Genomic DNA, 18634 nt, shown 5'->3' with positions numbered 1-18634 from the left:
CAGGCTAATTTTTATATTTTTTAGTAGAGACGGGGTTTCGCCATGTTGGCCAGGCTGGTCTCCTACTCCTGGTCTTAAGTGATCCGCCCGCCTCGAGCTCCCGAAGTGCTGGGATTATAGGCGTGAGCCACCACGCCATGCCAAATGTTGGCGATTATTAAACTGTATATAGACTCGTTCCTTAAATATTTTGACTATTCCATGGGAAAGGTTTGTCCAGCATCCTGATTTCTATCTAGAAGACAAAAACAAGACTAAAAGGTTCTGTAATTTAACATCTTGGTCAGATGGTGTGAAGAAATTAAGTTTTCTTACTCTTATAGTCACGATTTAGTGTACCTCTTACCTTTTAAGTCTTGTTTCAGTGAAGTTGAATGCATATTCTAGCGACTAATAAAACAATGGCAATGAACATTTTAATTGATCGAATCAGTTTCGAATAAACCATAAGCATCAAACACCTGTAATAAATCATTCAGAAACCTATTGTGCAGAGCAAAAAAAAAAAAAAAAAAAAGCTTAACCAACTACTCGGTATGACTACTTAAGGGAAATTTCGTCGCAGACGTTAATCATATTATTCTAGCACCAGTTTCTTTTTGTATTTCGTTAGCATTCTTTAGGGTATCAGCCCGTAAGACGCCTAAGAATTCTTTATGCTACATATTTGATGTATAGTCTGAAAAAATAATGGCATTATAAATATCTCTCAGAATCTTAAGAGTCAGGAAAGCTAGATACCAATTCTTAATCTGACTACAATTTGTTATGTAATCTTGAGGATTATTCTACTCTCTACTGTGCCTCAGTTTCTTCTATAAATATGGGTTTCTGAATTAAAATATTGTAAATGATAGTACTGTGTAACTTCCCATTATTACCACCTGTTTCCAGACCATCTGTTAAAGGACAAGCTGTGGATATTCTTGTAACGGATAAAGTAATTCTGGCAGACTGTCTTCAGCTAGTCTCACAACCTAGTTTAACTTCCATTAATATCTTTTCCCTGGGTTATTTAAGGGAAATTCCACGGCACTGCTGTAACATAGGCCCTAGTGTTTCTGTGTTGTGGCACCATCCTGAGCATCTCAGGCATTCCTTTTTTTGTCCTTATGTCTATGTCTTACCCAAGGCTAAATCTTCAACTGTGTAATTTCAAATGTAAGTTCCACAAGAGCAAGGATTTTGGTCTGTTTTGTTCTTCACTATTATCCTCAGCATCTAGAATAGTGCCTACTATTCTCTAGCTGCCAGTCAATGTTTGTTCAATGAACTTGAACATCCTGCTGTCTCTTGATCTTTTCCTTATACTTAATTCCTTTCCGAAGTCTCCATTTCTGTCATTTAGAGTGAGAAAAGAAAATTATTTTTATCTGAGGAATGTAGTTATTTTAAACTGTCAGACCCAGAGGGACATTAAAAGGAGACAACAATCACATCCTACTTCTCCCTTGAGCTATGTATTCATCTCTTGAAACTGCTTGTTTATGCCATAAGTAGCTATAAATTAACCTAATGTCGCATCGGACACTATAACCCACATCCTATAGCTTAACAATGTAACCAATCACTAGTAAATGTTATTTCCATAAACCAATAAGAATTTCTGTACACAACGTAGTATCAGTTCACTCCTTGTTCCCTTTTTTGCCTTTAAAGATTCACCTGTGGGCCGGGCGCAGTGGCTCACGCCTGTAATCCCAGCACTTTGGGAGGCTGAGGCAGGCAGATCACGAGATCAGGAGTTCAAGACCAGCCTGACCAACGTGGTGAAACCCCATCTCTACAAAAATTAGCCGGGCGTAGTGGCACGCACCTATAATCCCAGCTACTCGGGAGGCTGAGGCAGGAGAATCGCTTGAACCTGGGGGCGGAGGTGGCAGTGAGCCAAGATGATGCCATTGACTCCAGCCTGGACAACAGAGCGAGACTCTGTCTCAAAATAAATGAATAAATAAGATTCACTTGTGATGGCTGCTAATTGGTGTGTATATTCAAGGTAACTTGAATCTATGCTCCTAGGTTGCAATCTTCAAGCTTGGCCCAAATTAACTCTACTTATATTAATTTTGCTTCAGCTTCTTCCTTTTAGGTCAACAGAGTAGCACTATTTTTTCTAAGTCCCACAGGCTTGATCTTTTAATTTTATTAATTTCATTTTTACTCTTCAAGGTCTATCACTCTTTTGAAATTTCTCAATAGTAGACCCTTAAGATACATCAGGTGTTAAGTCTGACACCTTCAAAAATAATCCCCCAGGCAGGGCACGGTGGCTCACGCCTGTAATCCCAGCACTTTGGGAGGCCGAGATGGGCGGATCACGAGGTCAAGAGTTCGAGACCAACCTGGCTAACACGGTGAAACCCTGTCTCTACTGAAAATACAAAAAAATTAGCCGGGAGTAGTGGTGGGCACCTGTAGTCCCAGCTACTTGGGAGGCCGAGGCAGGAGAATGGTGTGAACCCAGGAGGCGGAGCTTGCAGTGAGCCGCGATCACACCACTGCACTCCAGCCTGGGCGACTGAGCGAGACTCCGTCTCAAAAAATAAAAATAAAAATAAAAAATCCCCCAAAATATACTCTAGAGAATATAATTTCCCCAGTAAGGGACATGTGTCACAGTATGAATATAAAAGCAAAGTTGTATGTGTGTACAGGGCAGTCACTAACTGCCATATATCAGTCTCGAATAGTACAATTCAAATTCCAGCCCTAGTAAAATTATAAATGACTATGTCTTGAGTCTCTGAGGGTATAAATTAATAATTGAAACCACCTATAATAATTCTGTAATTCCAAGAGCAGAAATAAATGGAGAACACTCAAATGAGCACAAGCAAAGGATATTTATTCAAAGCTTGCTGTGGCAAAGCAGTCAGCCACCATCACTTGTGTTTGTCAGAGATTGGAAGGCAGGCAGGACAGTGTGAAAGTTTTATAATGAGAAAAAGGGAAAGGCTTCAGGTATGCCCTGATTTGATGTTGTTGGCTGGAGGCAGGTTAAGTGGAAGCACGGCATCCTACGTGGTCAGTTGGGGATACATATTTGGCTTTCTCTGGTTGGTCCCAAGTTGGAAACAGGAAAAAAACTAAGGAAACTGGCAGTTGATCAAGTCCTGGGTTGATTAATGCAGAAGTAGCTTTTGTCTTTCTGGACTAGTTCCTGGAGAGGTTGTAGGTCAGAGTTCTATTTTTATATATGCTCTCGTCATTGTCCATTTCTATATTCTGTCTGTCACAAGAGTACTCTATATCATCTTATTTTCTGCAATACCTACCAGAATGCTGGGTACATGATCAGCTAGACAAATATTTGTTGATTTGATTTCCTTCTAAGATGTAGTTAAATGGATTGAGGTTAACAATTTTTAAAAATTATTGTATATAAAAGACTTATTTTGAATTTGAACTGTCCTTTTTTTTTTTTTTTTTTTTTTTTTTTTTTGAGACAGGGTCTCACTCTGTCACCCAGATTGGAGTACAGTGGCTCAATCTTGGTTCACTGCAACCTCCACCTCCTAGGATCAAGTGATTCTCCTGCCTCAGCCTCACGAGTAGCTGGGATTACAGGTGTGCACCACTATCATCCAGCTAACTTTTGTATTTTTAGTAGAAACGGGGTTTCACCACGTTGGCCAGGCTGGTCTCGAGCTCCTGACCTCAAATGATCTGCCCACCTTGGCCTCCCAAAGTGTTGGGATTACAGGCATAAGCCACCCACTCCTCGCCACCTTACTACATTTTATGGAGTAAATCAAATGCTGCAGTGAACGTCATTAACTTGGGAGGTTCTGAGATATCTAAGGTATTAAGGGTTATTGCATGCAATCAAGTCATAAGTTTCAAGGGGTTTACTGGCAAGTTGGAGGAGTAATATATTCACAGAGATTTGAATAAAAGTTCCAAACTTCCATAGAATAAGCATCCCTAGGCAGTGTTTGCTTGAAGATGGCTGCTAATCAGTGCATATATTCAAGGCAACTTGAATCTATGCTTCTTGGTTGCAATCTTCAAGCTTGGCCCAAATTAACTCTACTCATATTCATTTTGCCTCGGCCAACTATGTACCCCACTTATTGCCATGCCCATGAGGGGATGGACCAGAGACCTGGAATGACCTATTCAGGTAGATATTGATAGAGAAGACTTTTAAAAAGTGGTGAAATCTGAGCTTGATTTCAGTGATGGGTATGATTTTAATATGGGGGAAAAAGGATTTTTTTCCAAGTGAGTAAAACCATGATGAACAAGAAAACAAAGGTGTGTTCAGAGGCAAGAGTAAAACTGGTTTGGCATATATGTAGAGAAGCAGTGGGAAATAAGACAGGTCAGGTGAGTTCTGGGGAGACTGAAGCGTGCTTTGGAAACTAGGCAAGAGAGTTTTTAATTTGTATGTAATGAAAACCTAATGGCATTTAAGTAAGGGAGAAAAGCTTTCAATAGATTAGAAAGTATTGGCTGGGCATGGTGGCTCACGCCTGTAATCCCTAACACTTTGGGAGGCCAAGGCAGGTGGATCACCTGAGGTTGGGATCAGCCTGACCAAAATGGAGAAACCCTGTCTCTACTAAAAATACAAAATTAGCCAGGCATGGTGGTGCATGCCTGTAATCCCAGCTGCTCAGGAGGCTGAGGCAGGAGAGTCGCTTGAACTCAGGAGGCAGAAGTTGTGGTGAGCCGAGATTGTGCCATTGCACTCCAGCCTGGGCAACAAGAGCAAAACTCTGTCTCAAAAAAAAAAAAAAAAGTATTGAGTGTCCACTTGATGTCTACCAGTGTGGTGGTATTGTGGAAGTACTACAAAAGACATGGTGCCTGCCCTTAGGGAAATCATGTTATAGACAAAACTGATTATCAAATTAGGCAGGTATTTGCTAAGTTAAAAGATACCAAAACTAAATGCACTTCTCTAGTATCCTCCGTCAAAGTAATATATTTTGGGGTAAAATACTTTGAATTCTTTCAAGGCCCACTATCTGTCATGTGATGCTATACTAGAGTCAGGCTGAAATTTGGTGTCTTATTGCTACAAAAGTGTTTCATCAGTCTTAAGATCTCTATTTTGGTGTTAATGCTGGTAATATATTTTGGGGTAAAATACTTTGAGTTTTTTCAAGGCCCACTATCTGTCATGTAATGCCATACTAGAGTTAGGCTGAAATTTGGTGCCTTATTGCTACAAAAAGTGTGTTTCATCAGTCTTAAGATCTCTATTTTAGTGTTAATGCTGGTCAGCTGTGCCTGAATTCCAAGGGGAGGAGGGTATAATGAATCATGTCTGACCCTCACTTCCCATCATGGCCTGAAATAGTTTTTCTGGTTAACTTTGGAATGTCCTTGGCCGAGAGAAGGGGTTGATTCAGTTGATCAGGGAATTTTATTTTTGGTTTACATCACTTGGTACTCTGTACCATGCTGCAAACCAAATCAATGGTGATTTTGAAAATGGTCTCACTTGGGTATCACTTCCTATTGTATCTTATTGTTGAAGGCATAATTGATAGGGAATTGGAAAAAAAAGTGAAAGGCCCATCTGACTGGCTGCTGAGCAATTTAAAATGGCACTGTCTATGCCCACCCTGTGCCTTCAAGCAGCTGACCAAGCCCCCTGCCAGCTGAGTGGCCCATGCCAGCCAAGTAGGGCATGGTGATGAGGAGCTCATTGACAGCCACACCCACTTCCCAATGTGGTCTTGACCTCAGCTTCTAACTTGTTCCTTCATCTCCCATCTTTGGTGTATTTGGCCCCTCCCAAATCTCATGTCCTTCTCACATAGCAAAATACAATCATCCCTTCTCAACAGTTCCCCAAGTCTTAACTCATTTCAGCATTAACTCAAAAGTCCACAGTCCAAAATCTTATCTGAGAAAAGACAAGTCCCTTCTGCCTATGAACCTATAAAAAAAAAAAGGCGAGTTAATTACTTCCAAGATACAATGAGGGTACAGGCATTGCGTAAATAAACTCATTTCAAAAGGGAAAAAACAGCTAAAATAAAGGGGCTATACGCCTATGCAAGTCTGAAAGGCAGCAGGGCAGTCCTTAAATATTAAAGCTCCAAAATAATCTCCTTTGAATTCATGTCTCACATTGAGGCCACACTGATGCAAGGGGTGAGCTCCTAAGGCCTTAGGCATCTCTGCCCCTGTGGCTCTGCAGGGTACAGCTCCCTTGGCTGCTTTCATGGGCTAGCATTAAGTGCCTGCAGCTTTTCCATGTGCACGATGCAAGCTGTCAATGGATCCATTCTGGGTTCTGGAAGATGGCTCCACTTGGACTCTGCGTGGGGACTCCAAGCCCATGTTTCCCCTCTGCACTGCCATAGTAGAGGTTCTCCATGAGGTCTCTGCACCCACAGCAGACTTCTGCCTGAACACCCAGGCATTTCCATGCATCTTCTGAAATCTAGGCAGAGGCTTCCAAGCCTCAACTCTTGCCCTCTGTGCACCTACAGGCTTAACACTATATGGAAGCCACCAAGGCTTGTGACTTGCACCTTCTGGATCAGTGGCCTGAGATGTATCTGGGGCCCTTTCAGCCACAGCTGAAGCCGGAGCGGCTGGGATGCAGGGACCAGTGTCCTGAGGTTGCTCAGGGCAGTGGGGCCCTGGACCCAGACTGTAAAACCATTTCTCCCTCCTAGGCCTCCAGGCCTGTAATGAGAGAGGCTGCCATGAAGGTCTCTGAAATGCCTTCAAGGCATTTCCCCCATTGTCTTGGCTATTAACATTAGGCTCCTCTTTACTTGTGCAAATTTCTGCAACCAGCTTGAATTCCTCTTCAGAAAATTGTTTTTTCTTTTCTACCACATGGCTGGGCTGAAAATTTTCCATATTTTAGGTCATTTCTTTGCTCATGAATATAAGCATAGACTGTGAGAGGCAGCCAGGCCATGTCTTGAACATTTTGCTGCTTAGAAATTTGTTCAGCCATTTACTCTAATATCACTCTCAAGTTCAAAGTTTCACAGATCTCTAGGGCAGGGGCACAGTGCTTCCAACCTCTTTGCTAGTGCATAACAAAAGTGATCTTTGCTCCAGTTCCTAGTAAGTTCCTCATCTCCATCTGAGACCACCTCAGCCTGGACTTCATCATCCATATCACACTCAGCATTTTGGTCACAAGAATTTAACAAGCTTTAGGAAGTTCCAAACTTTTTCTCATCTTCCTATCTTCCTCTGTGCCCTCCAAACTGTTTCAACCTCTGGCCATTACCCAGTTCCAAACTCTGCCTATTACCCAGTTCCAAAGTCACTTCTACATTTTTAGGTATCTTTATAGCAATGCCTCACTCCTCAGTACCAATTTTCTGTATTAGTCCATTCTCACATCACTATAAAGAACTACTGAGACTGGGTAACTTATAAAGAAAAAAATGTTGCGTTGACTCACAGTTCCACAGGCTGTCCAGGTAACATGGCTGGAGAGGTTTCAGGAAACTTTCAATTATGGTGGAAGGCAAAGGGAAAGCAGGTATGTCTTACATTGCTGGAGTAGGAGGGAGAACTTCTAGTAGGTACTACACACTTTTAAACAAGCAGATCTCGTGACAGCTCACTGACTATTATGAGAAGAACAGGGGGGAATTCCACCCCTATGATCCAGTCACCTCCCACCAGGCCACTGTCCAACTGAAGATCACAACTTGACATGAGATGTAGGTGGAGACACAAATCCGAACAATATCTTTTGGCTTGTACTCTGCTCCTGATACCTGATACCACTCACCCGGTACAATCTTGGCTCTTTCTTGTAATTTGCATTGAGTGAAACCAAAATATTTCACACTGAAACAGAATTCTTTAACATATTTCAAGATGGCTATTCAGAAGGGCTGGAAATATGAGAACAGCTGAAAAGCTGTCTTTTTCTTGGGGAGAGTTGCATCTGTAGAGAAAATCTGCATTGATATAGCCAGGCTTTCTCTGAGGCCCTCTTTTGTCCAAATCTAAGGAAGATTAACTGAGAATCTGATACCTCTAAAAATCTGCAAGAAACATTTACCATCTATTCTCTCTGAGGGCTGCTATCTGTGAGATTTCCTCTACATAACAAGACCATCTTTTCTAGCCAGTCCTCTTCTTCCCTATCTATAACCTATTTTGCCACCAAAACCTGTTTTGCCACAATCAAACCCTCCATTCTTTCTGTAACCTTAAGAGGTATTATAAGCTTTTGTGTCCCATTTTCCACTTGGGGTAGTCACTCTGTGATTCTTTACATTACCTTGCTGTAGTCTGCTGGCATAGGCCACTCAAATGGCAGGCAGGTTGGTGCATGTTAATACATTTGTATGCCATTTCACCTATTAACCTGTCTTTCGTGAGTTCATTTTTCAGAGAACCTTCAGAGGGTAAAGGGGAAGTTTTGCACCAGCACTTAAATGCCTATCTGCTCCTTGTCACTACGTGAACAACTCAGCCTGAGCCTCATAGTCCCTGGGACCATTGCCCAAACCCTGTGACCAGTGAACATCCCAGATTGCCTTAAGCCCCAAGGAAAAAGATTTGGAAAAAAAAAGACTGAGGCCATGATATGTGTAACATGTTATTAGATATGACTTTTCTTTTCTTCTGTTTTGAACAGAGTCCTTCAAAGTATAGTGGCAGGACCAGCCCAAATTAGGTCTACTCTGTTGATAATAAAATGTTGAGTTATCATGTAGGTAAAACAGAGCCAAAAACTAAAGGTCATGTTGCCTGGGCATGCACAGTAGAAAAAGCTTTGACCTCAACAATACCTGGAACCAACAATTTCTCTCCTCAGACCAACAAGACTGGGACATGACCTGAACCTGAATGCCATAATTTGGTAAATGGTCAGATTTGAAGCCTTCCAATTAGACCCTGCCAAGCCAACATTTCTAAATCCTTTCCCTTGCCCTCTGAGCCTGTAAACTTGCCCCAAACTCCAAATCAGGGAGATGAATTTGAACTTGACTCTTATCTCCTTACTGGCCAGTATGCAATAAAGCCTTTCTTTTCTCAAAAGCCGGTGCCATGGTTATTGGTTTCCATGTGCATTAGGCACCAAGCCTGTTTGCTTAATAATGAAAGCACAGAAAAAAAAATAGTAGGCAAAGATAGTCAAAGTGTAACGTGAGGTATTAGACTATCTATGTGGGACTTACAAAAAGTGTGTCTTCGCCAGCTTTACCATCAGCACACCATGCATATCCAGCCTGTATACGCAGACTAAGAATCCATAAGAAGAGGTGAAGAGATGGGTAAGTATGAATTTATTTGAAGAGTTATCACATGATCTGAATATTCCTATCAACATCCCCACAGGGATTTGGGTGGTATGCTTCTTCCCTTCTCAAGCCAAGCAAAGCAAGAGGTGGGCACGTCGAGAGAGCATACAAAGATCTTGCGATATATTCTCTCAAGTTTAAGGAACACTGGTGCCCCAGTCTTGGGGTGAGGCTATTGCTAGAGGCTACAGGAGGCTTGCTACTCTGACAGCCGGGTAAGAAAATGGAACTTGGATGGAAACGGCCTGTACTTCCAGGCAGGGCAAATGGAGATTAATTTCTCATGGGCCAGAAGTGGATCTTATAGGAAAGAGCCATAATGGGTTTCTTATGACATGAGGAATTCTGTCCAGTAGGGCTGCCTAGAGGGATGCAGTACCCCTAACAGAGAATGACTCAATGGCTAGGAGAACCAGATAGGACCCATGTGCAGTGAACTCCAGGAAACACATTTCTCAGCAGAAACATTCTGTGAAAACAGAGATCTGTATTTGAAATATACCGTATTTCCCAGCAGAAGCATTCCTGAGAACATCAATCTGCATTTGATATTCTGGTACAGATTTCACAACCAGATCTCTAGGAAAACAGCCCATATATGAAGTATTTCTGACCCCTGTGTTATGATTCCATGGTTCTTGACTCCCACCAAGGCCAACTTCAAGTTACTAATGTGATGTCACTGAACACAGAGTTGAGAAAAGATGCACCATAGGACATAATTATATAGAGTATTTCCACTCTGCAGCTACAATTAAGTTAACTCAAGATATGTGTGTGTGCAGGTGGGCGTGCAACCAGTGAAGCTAGAGCTGCAGCCGCTGCTATGAACTTGTAACCGTTTGAAAGCCTGAGTAAATTCAGATTACAAGCAGAGGGCCCCTCAATAGTGCCCTTCCTATGAGCTGTCTGAACTTTACAGTCCATGTCACAAAAGCTCACTTTGTCCGGTACCCGTTTGACTTTTGAGACCCATTTGTTAGGTAGAGGCAGGGCTATGGTTTGGAGACACAGAAAAGCCCCCACTCTCTTCTTTGATAACATTAATTAGGTCATCAAAAGATTCAACCTACGCATACTAGGAACCCTGAGAAAAAGGAGAATTTTATACTTGGTGACCCTGCAAACAACTGACCCCATTTCTTAAGAGCAGTTTTCCATGCAGCCTTCTGATCATTTTAATTTGTCTAGTTTACTTCTGAAAATGTTAGGTGGGTACAAGAAACAAACATCTCCTCTCCCTACCTACTCCCAGTCAGATGAGACAGTGCTTCCTAGGAAGTGATTCTCTTGAAGAGGGCTTGCTTCTGTGGCCAAAGTTACATCCCCTGAGAAATCCTAAGATGACTCTGGGACCTTTCCTTCAGGCAAACCTGCAAGTGCCTGGTTTTGCTCCTGAAGTTCACAAAAAGACATGATAATAGCAAAGCTCATTCATGGATGTAATATTTTTAAGAAATATTTAGACTGAGCACGGTGGCTCACTCCTGTAATCCCAGCATTTTGGGAGGTCGAGGCAGGCAGATCACTTAAGGGCAGTTGTTCAAGACCAGCTTGGCCAACATGGCAAAATCCTGTCTCTACTAAAAATACAAAAAAAAAAAAAAAAATGAGCCAGGGGTCATGGTGGCACATGCCTGTAATCTCAGCAGCTCGGGGGGCTGAGGCAGGAGAATTGTTTGAACCCGGGAGGCAGAGGTTGCAATAAGCCAAGATCATGCCATCATACTCCAGCCTGGACAACAGAGTGAGACTCTGCTCTGTCTCAAAAAAAAAAAAAAAAAAAAATTAAAGTGCCGTCTTATGCACAGGACACTTTTAAGAAAGTGTTACAATACAGGTTTGTGCAAATATGTGTAGATAAATTATTTACTACCTTAAAAATGTTATACTATAAGCTTATAACACTGTAATTCCTAGTAACTCTGAAGAGTAAAATTTTATAGAACTTAAAACATATTGTAGAACTCAAAACATATCATAAGTCTGAAAGGTATTGTTTTCCATCATGGGCCCTTATATGGCAACTAATCAAAACATATTTATTGGTGCTTTCTTCTATGACCAGCAAGCATTGTACTAGACAATATGGAGGATATATTCATTGACTCTACAAATGTTTGAGTGCCCTCCGTGTGTCATGTTCTACTGAAGGTACTAGTCTATCTTAGAATGGCCTTAACTTCAAGGCACTGAATATCTAACAAAAAACAAAACAGGCCGGGCATGGTGGCTCACACCTGTAATCCCAGTACTTTGGGAGGCCGAGGCAGGTGGATCACCTGAGGTTGGGAGTTCAAGACCAAACTGGCCAACATGGTGAAACTCCATCTCTACCAAAAATACAAAAAGTAGCTGGGCATGGTGGCATGCACCTGTAATCCCAGCTACTCAAGAAGGTGAGGCGAGAGAATTGCTTGAACCCAGGAGGCGGATGTTGCAGTGAGCCAAGATTGCACAACTGCAGTCCAGCCTGCGTGACAGAGTGAGACTCTGTCTCAAAAACAAAACAAAACAAAACAATTAAGACTCTGACTTTCTAGAGCTTATATTTTAGAGGGAGGAAGTAGACAACACATTAAAAAACATGGCTAGGTGCAGTGGCTCATGCCTGTAATCCCAGCACTTTGGGAGGTCTACGGGGAGGATCATCTGAGGTCGGGAGTTCAAGACCAGCATGGCCAACATGGTGAAACACCGTCTCTACTAAAAATACAAAAATTAGCCAGGTGTGATAATACCTGCCTGTAATCCCAGCTACTACTCAGGAGGCTGAGGTGGGAGAATCACTTGAACCCAGGATGCAGAGGCTGCAGTGAGCCAAGATCATGTAACTGCACTCCAGCCTGGGTGAGAGAGCGAGACGCTGTCTCAAAAAAAAAAAAAAAAAAAAATCATAAGTAAGTAAATGCAGATTGTGGCAAATGCTCTGAAAGACATTAACATGGAGAGTTGACCACGAGAGGCCAGTTTTCAGTGATTTCTTAGGAAAGGTCCCCCTAAGGAGATGGCTTTTGTTCTGAAGACTGAGATCAAGCCAATAATGTGAACCGCTGTGGGGAGAGCAATCTTGGCAGAGGAAACAATAGGTGAACTTCGGAAAGAAGACCAGGTGTGGCTAAATCCTTGGTGGCAAGGAGAGGTAGGAGATGGGACTGGAGAGGTGGGCAGCAGCCTATAAGCAGAGTCCTGAGGATCTTGGTAAAAAGTCTGAATGCATTCTTAGTGGAATGGGGACTACTGATAGGTCTTAAGACATTGACAATATTCTAGGTGATTTTTTAAAAATTACTCTGCCCGCCAGATGGAGAATAAATAGAAAGTAGACGGGTAATGGGGAAATAAGGTTATTGTGGGAGTCTAGAGAGAAATGCTGTTGTCTTGGACTTGAGAGACAGTCATGGATATGTAGAGAAATTGACAAATTTAAGATAAATTTTGGGCCAGGCACAGTGACTCACGCCTGTAATCCCAGCAATTCGGGAGGTCAAGGCGAGAGAATTGCTCTAGCCTAGGAGTTCCAGACAAGCCTGGGTAACATGGCAAAACCCTGTCTCTACCAAAAATTAGCTGAGCATGGTGACACGCACCTGTAGTCCTAGCTACTTAGGAGGCTGAAGTGGGGAGATCATCTGAGCCCAGGAGGTCGAGGCTGCAGCGAGCCATGATCATGCCACTGCATTCCAGCCTGGGCAACACAGTGAGACCTTGTCTCAAAAAAAAAAAAAAAGAGAGAGAGAGAGAGAAGCTTTGAAAATAGAACTTGCTGATGAATTGGACATGGGATTGACACAAAGACTATTAAATCTTCCCTATCTGTGTATCTTTAGTGCTGTAAAGAGTACTTGGAACATGCACATATTGTTGAAAGAATAAAACTGGTTGAGGCCGGGTACAGTGGCTCACGCCTATAATCCCTGCACTTTGAGAGGCTGAGGCTAGTGGATCACTTGAGGTCAGGAGTTCAAGACCAGCCCGACCAACATGGTGAAACCCAGTCGCTACTGAAAATACAAAATTTGCCAGGTGTGGTGGCACACACCTGGAATCCCAGCTATTTGGGAGGCTGAGGCAGGAGAATCTCTTGAACCCAGGAGGCGGAGGTTTCAGTGAGCTGAGATTGCACCATTACACTCCAGCCTGGACAATAAGAGCAAAAACTCCATTAAAAAAAAAAAATGCCAGGCGCAGTGGCTCACACCTGTAATCCCAGCATTTTAGGAGGCTAGGCAGACAGATCACGAGGTCAAGAGATCAAGACCATCCTGGCCAACATGGTGAAACCCTGTCTCTACTAAAAATACAAAAATTAGATGGGCATGGTGGGGCACACCTGTAGTCCCAGCTACTCAGGAGGCTGAGGCAGGAGAATCGCTTGAACCCAGGAAGCAGAGGTTGCAGTGAGCTGAGATCATGCTATTGCACTCCAGCCTGGTGCTGGTGACAGAGCAAGACTCCATCTCCAAAAAAAAAAAAAAAAAAAAAAAAAACTGGTTGAGTATATAGAAATGTGGAAACCAAACAACAAAAGCAGAATAGTGTTATCAAATTCTATTCTGTGTGTTATCTATAATGGCCACTAGAGAATATCAGAGATAAAACTACTGGTTCCAGATTAGGAGCAGGTGAGACATAGGGTAAGAGTAGAACAGGTGACAAAGCAGAGCACACTGCTGCTGCAAGCTGGGAAATGGATGTGTCAAGAATCAACAAATGATAGGATGTACCCACCAAAAAATCGCCTTGCGGGAGATAGGGGAGTATAAATCCTGTTGAAAATGTCCTTAATTTGCCCCCTAAAAGGTACATTTATATCTCTAGGTCTCATTTGTTTAAGGAGCAAGCTGCTGCATATGCAGTTGTTATTAGGCTACACCTTTTTTTTTTTTTTTTTTTGAGACAGAGTCTCATTCTGTTGCCCAGGCTGGAGTGCAGTGGTCTCAGATCACTGAAAGCTCCACCTCCCAGGTTCACACCATTCTACTGGCCAATATGGTAAAGTAGCTGGGACTACAGGCGCCTGCCACCACGCCCAGATAATTTTTTGTATTTTTAGTAGAGATGGGGTTTCACCGTGTTAGCCAGGATAGTCTTGATCTCCCGAGCTCGTGATCCGCCCTCCTCGGCCTCCCAAAGTGCTGGGATTACAGGCGTGAGCCACCGCGCCCGGTCTATTATGCTACATTTTAAAAGGTAAATCTTGCAAAATCTAAAATACCTAGAGTGCTGTTCACCTTGCAAAGTTCCCTTTATTGTGTTTTCAAGGGATTTGAACTGCGGTTCAATTATGACATAAAACAGATACTTTCAAAATCATGAATATATAGGTGGTAAGAAGACCGGGCCGCCAAATCTGTCAGAAAATACTCATCTTGGAATGACCTTCACTTTAGGTCTCCCCTGCAGGAGTTTGCCTCATTAATGTCTCCTTGGAGCAGCTGTTATCACTGAGACGGTATGACTTTTGAGGTCATTAAGTATAAGAGAAGGATGTTAAATACAAAATAGAAAAATTCAAAAAATATAGAGTCCACGAAACCTAGCACTAACATCTTAGCAAATGTTAGATCATATTTTTTGCAATAGATCTTATTTTTAAAAGCAATTTTAGGTTTACAGAAAATTGAACAGAAAATACAGAGCTCCCATATACTTCCTGCCCCTACACATGCACAACTTTTCTCACTACTCACCCCCTGCACCAGATCAAGACAGTATTTTTGTTTGTTTGTTTGCTTTTGAGTTGGAGTCTCGCTCTGTAGCCCAGGTTGGAGTGCAGTGGCGATCTTGGCTCACTGCAACCTCTGCCTCCTGGGTTCAAGTGATTCTTCTGCCTCAGCCTCCCAAGTAGCAGGGACTACAGGCGCGCACCACCACGCCCAGATAATTTTTGTATTTTTAGTGGAGACAGGGTTTCACCATATTGGCCAGGCTGGTCTTGACCTCGTGATCCACCTGCCTCAGCCTCCCAAAGTGCTAGGATTACAAGCATGAGGCACCACACCCAGTCTCAAGATAGTATTTTTAATGTGATGATTTTACACACAATTTTTCCATGCCTCTCTTCTCTGACAAATATAAATTAAAAGATTGCGTTGGCTGGGTGCAGTGGCTCACGACTGTAGTCCTAACACTTTGGGAAGCTGAGGCAGGCGGATCACTTGAGGTCAGGAGTTCGAGACCAGCCTGGCCAACATGGTAAAATCCTGTCTCTACTGAAAATACAAAAATCAGTCAGGAGTGGTGGCACATGCCTGTAATCCCAGCTACTTGGGAGGCTGAGGCACAAGAATCGCTTGAACCCAGACGGCAGAAGCTGCAGTGAGTCGAGATCATGACATTGCCCTCCAGCCTGGGCGACAGAGTGAGACTCTGCCTCAAAAAAAAAAGATTGCTTTTCACATTGTGCATTTGTTGCAGCTAAGATAAGGAAGGCCTCTGATAGTTCAGCATGAATGAACCTTCAACCTGCCTCACAGACCAAGTGGATAGCTGACCTGGAAGCCTCAAAACCATACCCCTGCATAATACACACAGACTTTCCCAGTGTGGTGAATCAATTGCCTTCATCCCATCAGTTTCCCTGCCAGACTTAAACTGTCAATGATCTTGTTCTTTTTTCTTTTTTTTTTTTTTTTTTTTTTTTTTGAGATGGAGTCTCGCTCTGTCGCCCAGGCTGAAATGCAGTGGTGTGATCTCAGCTCACCACAACCTCTGCCTCCCGGGATCAAGTGATTCTCCTGCCTCAGCCTCGCAAGTAGCTGGGACTACAGGCACACATCACCACGCCCGGCTAATTTTTGTATTTTTAGTAGAGACGGGATTTCACTGTGTTGGCCAGGCTGGTCTCGAACTCCTGACCTCGTGATCCGCCTACCTCAGCCTCCCAAAGTGCTCGGATTGCAGGTGTGAGCCATTGCGCCTGGCCTTTTTTCTTACATAAATGAAGAAACCTTCTAAAACTACAGCATACTGTGCTGGATTTACCTATTTATGCTGTATAATTAGTCAACTAGGGCTTTGAACTTTGACTGAAATGCAGTTTCATCATAAGATTCCATGAAGCCAACCCAACCCTTCCTTGTTCAACCCCTGGGAAAACTTGTAGTTGATACAATTCAATAGAAACATGGTAGGGATACTGAACAAGTTAGCAGATATCTAGTGCTTTGGTTGATTAGTTCTTTATCATACACCCACTCTGTGCCTGATATGGTACTTGTTATGCAATAATAAGTAAATCAGAAATCCTCTTTGTTATTGAACTCAATCTCAACATAGTTGCTCTTGATTGGTTGATTTTACCCCTCAAAAGACATCTGGCATTTTCTGTATAAAGTTTTTGATTGCCACAGTGGGTAAAATGCTACTGGCATTGAGTGGATAGAGGCAAGGGATGCTGCTAAACCTCCTACAATAATGCACAGGACAGTCCCCAGACAAAGAATTATCTGGCTGAAAATGTCAATAGTGCCAATGCTGAGATACCTTGGTCAATGAATGTAAATACATTATTCACAGATGTACTGTGCAGTAAACCCGAGTTTCCCTGGATGGTTCCACCTACCAGGAATCCTCACTTAAAAATGAAGTGCTTGAGGTCAATATAAACATCTCAAAACTGCAACAGAAATACGTAAGCCAATATTAATGTATAAGAATGAGTACTGAAAATAATAAAACATAAAAGAAAGTAACTGAAGAGGCCGGGCACAGTGTCTCATGCCTGTAATCTCAGCACTTTGAGAGGCTGAGGCAGGAGGATTGCTTGAGCTCAAGAATTTGAGAACAGCCTGGGCAAGATGACAAAACCCCATCTCTACAAAAAATACAAAAATTAGCCAGGCTTGGTGGCATGTGCCTGTAGTCCCAGCTGCTTGGGAGGCTGGGGTGGGAGGATGGCTTGCGCCTGGGAGGCAGAGGTTGCAGTGAGCTGAGATCATGTCACTGCATTCCAGCCTGGGCAACAGAGGGAGACCCTGTCTAAAAAAGAAAAATAAATAACTGAAGAAGACACAAATAAATGGAAATCCATCCTGTGTTCATGGATTAGGAGAATATAGTTAAAATCTCCATGCTACTAAACATCTACATATTCAATGCAATTCCCATCAAAATTCCAATAATATTCTTCACAGAAATAGAAAGAAGTCCTAAAATTCATATGGAACCACAAAATACCCTAAATAGCCAAAGCAATGTTGAACAAAAAGAACAAAGCTGGAGGCATCATACTATCTGGTTTCAAAATATACTACAAAGATACAGTAATGAAAATGGCATGGTACTGGCAAAACAAACAAACAAGCAAACAAAAACTGGACGCACAGACCAATGGAACAGAATAGAGAGCCCAGAAATAAATCCACTCATTTATAGTTAATTGATTTTCAACAAAGATGCCAGGAACACACAATGAGGAAAGGAGAATCTCCAATAAATGATGTTGGGACAACTCAATATCCACATACAGAATGAAATTAGACCCTTATCTCTCACGTCATATTAAAAAATCAACTCAAAACAGATTAAAGACTAAAATGTAAGACCTGAAACTATAAAACTATTAGAAAAAAATAGAGAGGAGGGGAACCAGGCATGGTAGCTTACACTTGTAATCCCAGCACTTCGGGAGGTGGAAGCAGGAGGATCGCTTCAGGCCAGGAGTTGGACCTCCAAAAAATAAAGAAATCAGCTGGGTGCGGTGGCACGTGTCTGTGGTCCTAGCTACTCAGGAGGCTGAGGTGAGAGAATCCCTTGAACCCAGGAGTTCAAGGCTATAGTAAACTATAATGCATCACTGCATTCCAGCTTGGGCGACAGAGTGAGACCTTGCCTCAAAATAACAAAATAAGCAAACAAACAAAAAAAAAACAGGGGGAGAGCTCCCTGACAGTGGTCTGAGCAATGTTTTTTTTGGATACAACCCAAAAGCACAGGCAACAAAAGCAAAATAGGCATTATATCAATGACAAATAGGATTATATCAAACTAAAAGCTTCTGCACACCAAGAAAATGATGAACAGTAAAGAGACAACCTGTTGAATGGGAGAAAATATTTGTAAACCATTTATTTATGAAGGGGCTAATATGCAAAATATATAAGGAATTCAAGCAACTCAATAGTAAAAAAACAAGCAATCTCATTAAAAAATGAGCAGGCTGGGCACAGTGGCTCACACCTATAATCCCAACACTTTGGGAGGCTGAGGCGGGCGGATCATCTGAGGTCAGGAGTTTGAGACCAGCCTGGCCAACATGGCGAAACCTCCATCTCTACTAAAAATACAAAAATTAGCCAGGCGTGGTGGCGAGCGCCTATAATCCCAGCTACTCAGGAGGCTGAGGCAGGAGAATCGCTTGAACCTGGGAGGCAGAG

Source organism: Chlorocebus sabaeus, chromosome 10 (genome assembly GCF_047675955.1).
Source record: "Chlorocebus sabaeus isolate Y175 chromosome 10, mChlSab1.0.hap1, whole genome shotgun sequence".
NCBI classification, from domain to species: Eukaryota; Metazoa; Chordata; class Mammalia; order Primates; family Cercopithecidae; genus Chlorocebus; species Chlorocebus sabaeus.
This window is presented reverse-complemented; position numbering follows the sequence as displayed.